The sequence below is a fragment of the Panthera tigris genome, chromosome C1, assembly GCF_018350195.1.
Source record: "Panthera tigris isolate Pti1 chromosome C1, P.tigris_Pti1_mat1.1, whole genome shotgun sequence".
In the NCBI taxonomy this organism is placed as follows: Eukaryota; Metazoa; Chordata; class Mammalia; order Carnivora; family Felidae; genus Panthera; species Panthera tigris.
Genome location: NC_056667.1, coordinates 106,969,637 through 106,977,248, shown reverse-complemented (window position 1 = coordinate 106,977,248; position 7,612 = coordinate 106,969,637). Strand labels below are relative to the sequence as shown.

The window sequence follows — 7,612 nt, the reverse complement described above, 5'->3', positions numbered from 1 at the left end:
CTCCAGGCCTGGGGAGTTGATGCCTGGCTCCAAATGACTGCAGGGTCTATAGGGTGGTGGAAGCCCAGCCACCCAAATCACTCAGGCAGCAGTTGTAAATTGGTGACAGTCAGTCCTGTTAAGGTTCCAGGTGTCTCTTATTGGAGGATTCACCAATAAGAGGATTCCTGCCTCACATTAAGAAGCCCACTATCCTCCAGCTCTGCCTGCAGGGGAAATGGGCACATTTGTCCATCCTAGGGCTTGTGAATGGGCGTACCCCTTGTTCCCCCAAAGCTATCTCCTGTGACCTGTAATCTGCAGACTCTTTCCCTGTTCCAGCTCCCTGGCAACCCAGACCTGCATAAACCACTATGCTCTGTTCATGTTCCTTCAGGAGGTCTTGGTTAGATAAGGTGCTCCACTCCTGTGCATCCAGGGCCTGAATCCAAACACCTGCATAGTGGTGTAGTGGGAGCTCACCTCCCAAAAATTTTTCTGAGGCAGTGAAACTGCAAATTTGCCACAGTCAGTCCCCATTTGGACCTGCAGCCTGATCTGGTCCCAGGTGTCCCTGTATCAGGGCTCCCGGGTGTCAGTTATTAGAGCAAATAACAGCCAGCCACCCAGTCCTGATCCGAATAGTCACTGCTAAGGTGGAAGATGCTGGGCTTCCAGGTTAGAAAAGGGTTTCACAGGTCAAGCAGGCCTATGTCTGTGCCTCATTCACATACGAAGTTTGAGCCCTGTGGTCAGAAAAAAAAGTCATCTCCCAGCCCAAGTGATGTCCATGGCTACGTCTGCCTTCTCCCAGGCCACGCAAAAGGGACCAAGGTTTGAGTGCTCATCCAAGGCTTGTCACTAACTGGCCCTGTGGCTTTGGCTGGCCCCTCAGTCTCTGTGAGCCCACCACCCCTCATCTGTAGGAGGTGGCATTAGACTCAGGGGATCTCTGAGCGCCCAGCTGCCTTACCCCTCCCTCTCCTCATTAAGTGAGCTGGACATGAACTTCACAGGGGACTTCCCTGCACCGTGACCTCTCTGTCCTACAACAGGCTGTTTCTACATGTGCATGTTTCATGCTAGGCGCTTCTGTTCCTGGGAGTTCAAAGAAGCCATCATTTTGCTCCAAGTGAAATGGGGAGTGAACTGGTTCCCAAAGGGGGAGTGTGGGATCTGGACAGTGGCTCTGAGCAGGGCCATCATCACCCGAGGTGGTGGGGAAGCTTTCACTCTAACCCAGTGGCACCAGAGGCTCCTCAGGACGGCAGCCTCTCCCCTCAGCTCATCCTCCTAACGGGCTGTCACTGAGCACCTGGCTCTGCGACCACCCAGCTCTCACTGCAGCTCAAGGAGCCACCAGCAGGGCCTGACAATGGACTCACCCTGTTGCATTTTTGTCTCTAGGTGAAGTCCCCGAGGGCTCTGCCAGGTACCCCAGTCTTGTGACCCTTGCCTTCCAGGAGTCACTCAAGAGGAGAAGCCTTCAGGCAGCAGGAAGGATGGGCCCGCCCCCTTGTTGTGCAGATCCCACCCGCTGAGGAGACCTGGGCCCCACTCCTCCACACCTGCTGGAGGGTCCAGGAGTCACAGGTGTGGCCTGGTGCAGGAGGGAGAAAGGCAGAGAGCCTCTCCTATAGTTAAGGACACCATCAGCCAGGGTGTGCTTGGTCCAGTCATGAGCAAAACATACATATGAATAGACACTTTTCCAAAGAAGACATCCAGAAGGCTAACAGACACATGAAAACATGCTCAACATCACTTATTATCAGGGAAATACAAATCAAAACCATGATGAGATATCACCTCACACCTGTCAGAATGGCTAAAATTAACAACACAAGAAACAACAGGTGTTGATGAGGATGCGGAGAAAGTGGAACCCTCTTGCACTGTTGGGAATGCAAACTGGTGCAGCCGCTCTGGAAAACAGTATGGAGGTTCCTCAAAAAGTTAAAAATAGAGATACCCTATGATCCGGAAAAATAGAGCTATACCTATGAACTATTAGGTATTTACCCAAAGAATATAAAATTACAGATTTGAAGGGGTATATGCACCCCAATATTTATGGCAGCATTATTAACAATAGCCAAACTATGGAGAGAGCCCAAATGTCCATCGACTGATGAATGGCTAAAGAAGATGTGGTGTGTGTGTGTGTGTGTGTATAATGTAGCCATCAAAAAGAATGAAATCTTGCCAATTGTAACAAAGTGGATGGAGCTAAGTGAAATAAATCAATAAGAAAAAGACAAATACCATATGATTTCAATCATATATGGAATTTAAGAAACAAAACAGGGAAACATGGGAAGCGGGTGAAGAGAAGAAAAAAAAAAACAAGCCACAAGAGACTCTTAACAATAGAGAACAAACAGGGTTGATAGAAGGAGGTGTGCGGGAGATGGGATAGATGGGTGACGGGTATAAAGGAGGGCACTTAGGATGAACACTGGGAGTCCCTTTTGCTGTATGATGTAACATATTCACAGGTCCTGGGATGAGACTGGGGACCTCCTAGGCAGGGGGCATCATTCTACCAACCACCACACTACCAACTCAGGTGACAACTAATGTTGGATGTCCCCTACCCCCAAATCTTTTTTTTCTAAGTTTTTTTAAAAAAATTCTTATTTATTTTTGAGAGAAACAGAGACAGCACGAGTGGAGAAGGGGCAGTAAGAGATGGAGACAGAGAATCCCAAGCAGGCTCCACACTGTCAGTATAGAGCCAGATGCTGGGCTCGAACTTACAAAACCGTGAGATCATGACCTGAGCCAAAATCAAAAGTCCAACACTTAACTAACTGAGCCAGCCAGGCGCCTTTTTCTAATTTCAGCAATTTAGTAAAAGTCAAATACACGTCAAGGCACAAGGGAGATAAAGGCAAATCAGAAACCAGAGCGCGCGGGACAGGACCATGAAATTGCTCCAGGACTAGACTCTTCCGAGTAGGTGCTGCTTTGTTTTCCAGACCTGGCTTTTCCCCACGGAAGGCGGACTTTGCTGGCGGAAATCTCCTCCAAGGGGAAGCGCGCAGCGGGGGAGGAAGGGAAGGCGGAGGCAGAGTGGGGCGCCGGGACCCCACTAACCTCTGCTGTGACTTCTGGGGGCGGGGGAGGGTCTAAGTGGGCTCAAGGCAGGTTTCCGTGGACCCTCCCTCGCCTCAACCTAGGGATCCTGGTGCGCCTCCCCCGGGCGGCCACGAGGGGGCGCCGCGGCCCCGCCCCGCGAACGCACCTGTGCGGAAGCAGGCCGCGGCAGTTCTCAGCCGGCAGGTGTGGGTTCGCGCGCCCAGAGCTGCCAGACGTTCGGTTCCCCCAGCGCGGGTGTCCAGGCACGGGGGGGACGGGGGGACTGGCTTGGGGGCTGAGCCCCTCAGGTGGAGTCATCGCATTGTGTCTCCTTCAAACCGGGCTCTGAGCAGAGAGAGAGCGCGAGGTGTGTGGGCGCTTCTCCGGCTGGGGGACGTCCTCCCTCGTGTTTCTCTCAGGCGAGCGCAGTCGGCCTGGTGCTGGCCGCCGCGTGAGCGCCCCGACTGGCGGAGGGGGCGGGGCGGGAGCTGGTGGGAGAGGGAAGACGAGCTGTAAGCAAATCAGTGTGGAGGGGAGAAGACGGAGGAGACCCGCAAGGAGAGGAAGGAGGAGGGCGGGGGGGGGGGGGGCGGGAGGAGGAGGAGAAGCATCAGAGCTGAGATCCCGGTGGAAGGGGAGCTGGCGGCAGGGAGACCGGGTGTGTGGAGCTGGGTGGTGCGGGAGGGGCGGGGAGTGAGAGGAGGTGGTTGTATTCTGAACGGGGCGTGGCCTTATGTAAATGAGGTCGCGGTGGGCGCCTTTCCGGGAGGTAGAATTCCACAGGCTGTGGAAATGCCCGAGCGGTTGCTCGGCTTGTCTGAGGAAGACGTGTGTGGGGTGAGAATGGCTGAGACGGGAGTGGGTGCAGAGGGTTTGGGGGTGCGGGGAGGCAAGTGACCGTGTGTGTACAGTGTGAGGCCTGTGAGGCTGCATTGGGGCGGGTTGAGAACACGGTACATTTTCTTGGTAAGAGGTAGCGGGATAAAGGACGTGACACTTCCCGGAGTGAGGCTTTTTCACTTTATTTTGGGCTTCGTGATCCCTGCATAGTTTCCTAAATTTCGAATTGTCCCGACTGCATTCGCGCTTTCTTATGGTAATCGGTGTTTAAGATGTCGGATGCGTTTTGGTGTTTGTTTTGCTGTGTGTTTGTTTGGCTTGTTCTTTTAATTCAAGTGTTTTACCCTCCATTGTCAGAGATGCTTAGTGAGTAAGCACCAAAATGGTCCTTCTCCTCTACTTCTGTTCACTTGTTCGTTTACTTTTAGTTTGTGATTCATTTTCAATTTCTCATTTGCTTTATGTAGAAGATAATTTAGAGTAACGTCCAGGACGGAGTTTGTATTTAAATGATTCAAGTTCGTTTCAACCTTGTCTTTGGTAAGGAGATTTTACATTTTTGCATATTTATTTTTGGGGGTGGTGGTGCTGGCTGGCCCAATGCGCGGGTGCGGGTCAGTTTTAGGGTTGGAAGTAAGGAGCCAAACGTTTGGCGGCGGTGGGGGGGGGGATGGTCAGGCTGAACCACGTCTCAGGATCCCCTCCTACAGCTCCATCCCGGGGTGGAAATGTCATGGCGAAAATGTGGCTTCCACGGGGAGATCTTTCCCGTTGGTCACTGGCCCCCATCCGATATTTCAGATATCCATGGTGGGCCCCCTTAGGGCCAGAGCCCTGGCCAGAGTTAGGGTTAGGTCCCAGGAGGCTCCAGGCGCCGAACCCCCTCAGTGCAGTGGTCTCCCCGGAGGGCTGAGTGGAGGGCACGTGGGAGGTTGCGGGTCAGGCTTTGTCTCCGCCCTCAAGGGCCCATCTAGAGTGTGGGTCACGCGTAGGTCGGGCCTCATTTTCCTCCTGGCGCAGTCGACGACCCTGCTTTGGAAATGTCATGGAGAGCTTCCCAATTCCACGCTGAATCATCCCGCGCTGGTTTTGGGGGGAAGGGGTAGGGAGAGCGACTGGGGAAGAGGGGAGGGGGAAGAGAGGCCTGTTGCGTCATGAATGGGGCGTGACCTTATGTAAATCAGGCGGTTCCGGGCGGTAGAATTCCTGGGGCTGTGGAAGTCCCAGAGCTGTTGCTTGGGTTGTCTGAGGAAGACTTGTGTGGGGTGAGGATGGTTGAGACGGGAGTGGGTGCAGAGGGTTTTGGGGTGCAGGGAAGCAAGTGACCGTGTGTGTTCAGTGTCAGGCATGTGAGGCTATGGGGGTGGGAGGAAATTGAAGCTATGCTACCCAGTCAGGACAGATACTACCCCTGGAGGTAGTTTTTACAGGGCTGGGCTTATCCATTGCGTTTTGGTTGTGCCAGTTATTTCCCTAAAGGTGGGCAACTTGGTTGTGTGTCTTGTGACAGAAGTGTGCTGAGTTTATGCTTTTTTTTTTTTTTTTTTTTTTGGTAGGGATTTGGAAATCAAACTTGGTTCTGTAAAGTTGTTGAATTTCTTTGTTCTGTTTTATTTTAATAAAAATAAAGTCTTTGGGTATATATAGCTCTTCCCCCCTTTTTTCTTTTTGTAGTTTTCTAATTACTTTTTGACAGTAAAGAAAACGGGTTCACTTTTAGGAGGAAAGAAAGTGTAACTTTGGTGAGGTTGTTGTGTGTCTCTTCCCGGAGAAGAGAAGTTAGTTGGGGTTGGCTGTTACCTGTACAACAATCCCCAGAAAACTCAAGACAAAACCCAGACTTCCCATCAGGCCACAGCATTTGTGTTGGGCCTTCCTTAAAAGACTTTCAGGAGAATACGATTTAATGAGATTGACACACCTCTAAAGAGGAGGCAACTCTGGCCACATGGACAAAGGATGGGTTTTCACCATCAGCTCTGGGACAAAAGGTGGTGGGCCCTGTGCTTGCTCTCAGGCTCAAGTAAAAACTGTCCTTACAACCCTGCATTGATTTGTAAATATATGTTTTAAGGGTTTTCTGGCTTTACGTTTTCACTGGGGCTGTGGCTTTTACTCTGTAAAAGTCTCTATTGAGAATTTACATTGATGGTTTCCAACTTTGGTTTTCACTTAGGGGAACCACACCATTATGGACTCACAGAAACTGGATTTACTCTTTTGTCTATAACAACAAAACAAAACCACACAAGATATACAAAATGCAGATTTCCAAGATACTGGGCATCAGGCAAAAGAGGACGGCAATTCCAGACACTTGGAAACACACACAGGTGAGCCAAGCCCTACACAACATATGTGCTGCCTCGAGAGAGTTTCCAAGTAAGGTGCAGGGAGGGGAAACTGAAGAGGAGCCCAGTGTACTATGTGGAGTTGAGGACACTGAGCTGCGAGTCCACAGGACGATGTGGTGGGGAGGGCAGAGCTGTGAAAGTCAATTAGCAAGAGCTGTTGGGGGGCCCTAAGTGTGCAGCACAGTCCTGCTCTGTGCCTCCATGGGCGCCAACTCCAGCAAGTCAGGGAGCAATCTTGTGAAAGGATTAGAGGGAACAGAGCCTGTACCTCAGCACTGGAAATACAGCCTGTTGCCAACAGATAGACTGGAAAAAGTAACCCCCCTTACTCACGAGGCAGGAGGACTCAGGGAGGTCTTGCCACAGTGTTGGGAACTCCTAATTAGCCCTTTGCTGAGCACTGCTCAGGACCACTGAAAAATCATTAAAGTAACACCAGACATGATCAAACTGTTTCCAAGTAACTGAAATGCATCCTTGATCAAAGCTCAGGATTATAGAAAACACAAAAATATCCAGCAACCAAACAAGGTAACATTCCCACTGGCCATTCCATCCAAGATTTTGAGGTGTGCAGAGCAACAGGGGAAATGACCCTTAATGAGGAGACAGTTCAATCATCTGAAAATGACCCAAAGCTGACACAGGTATGAGAATCACCAGAGGAGGACATTAAGGCGTTTCTTATAATTGTATTCCATCAGTTCAGAATGTTCAACAGGTAAATGGAAAATGTGAAAAAGACCCAATCTCACGTTAAGCGATGAAAACCACAATGCCTGAAGAGAAGTGTACTGCAAGGGGTTGACAGCAATAGAAAATGCAGAAGAAAGACATTTCATAGGACTTGTTTTGAATCTGTAGACCCCGTTGGTTAGTATTGCCGCCTTCACTCCATAAAATCTAATCCATGAACACGGGATGTCTTGCTATTTCTTTAATTTTCTCTAATCTCTTAGAGCAATGTTGTATAGTTTTCACTGTAAAAGTCTTTGCTTCCTTGAATCAGTTCATTTATAGATATTTTATTGTTTGGGGTGCTATTGTAAGTGTAATTGTTTTCTTAATTTCCTTTTCAAATTGGTCTTTGTTGGTGTAGAGAAACACAACTGATTTTTGTCTATCTTGTCCTCTGCAACTTTATAGAATTAGTTTATTGACTCTAGTATTTTTGTTTGTGAAGTACTTGGGATTTTTCTCTAGATAGGAGGATGCCTTCCACAAATAGAAATAATTTTATTTATTCCTTTCCACACTATTTTTGCTCAACTTCAATTCTGAAAGATATTTGGGCTGGGTGTGGAAGCCAACAACCGCCACAGGCCACCCCTGGATTTTTGGGACAGAGATGAGCAGTG

The 7,612-nt window shown here is 49.8% G+C and overlaps 1 long non-coding RNA gene across 1 annotated transcript; it reads left to right on the top strand.

Moving 5' to 3' along the window:
- The first annotated feature begins 5,078 nt into the window (after nucleotides 1-5,078).
- On the top strand, nucleotides 5,079-7,171 carry LOC122240861. The gene is made up of 3 exons (XR_006220593.1): nucleotides 5,079-5,165; nucleotides 6,077-6,233; nucleotides 6,959-7,171. It is a non-coding gene; the product is annotated as an uncharacterized LOC122240861 (long non-coding RNA).
- Nucleotides 7,172-7,612: the final 441 nt, after the last annotated feature.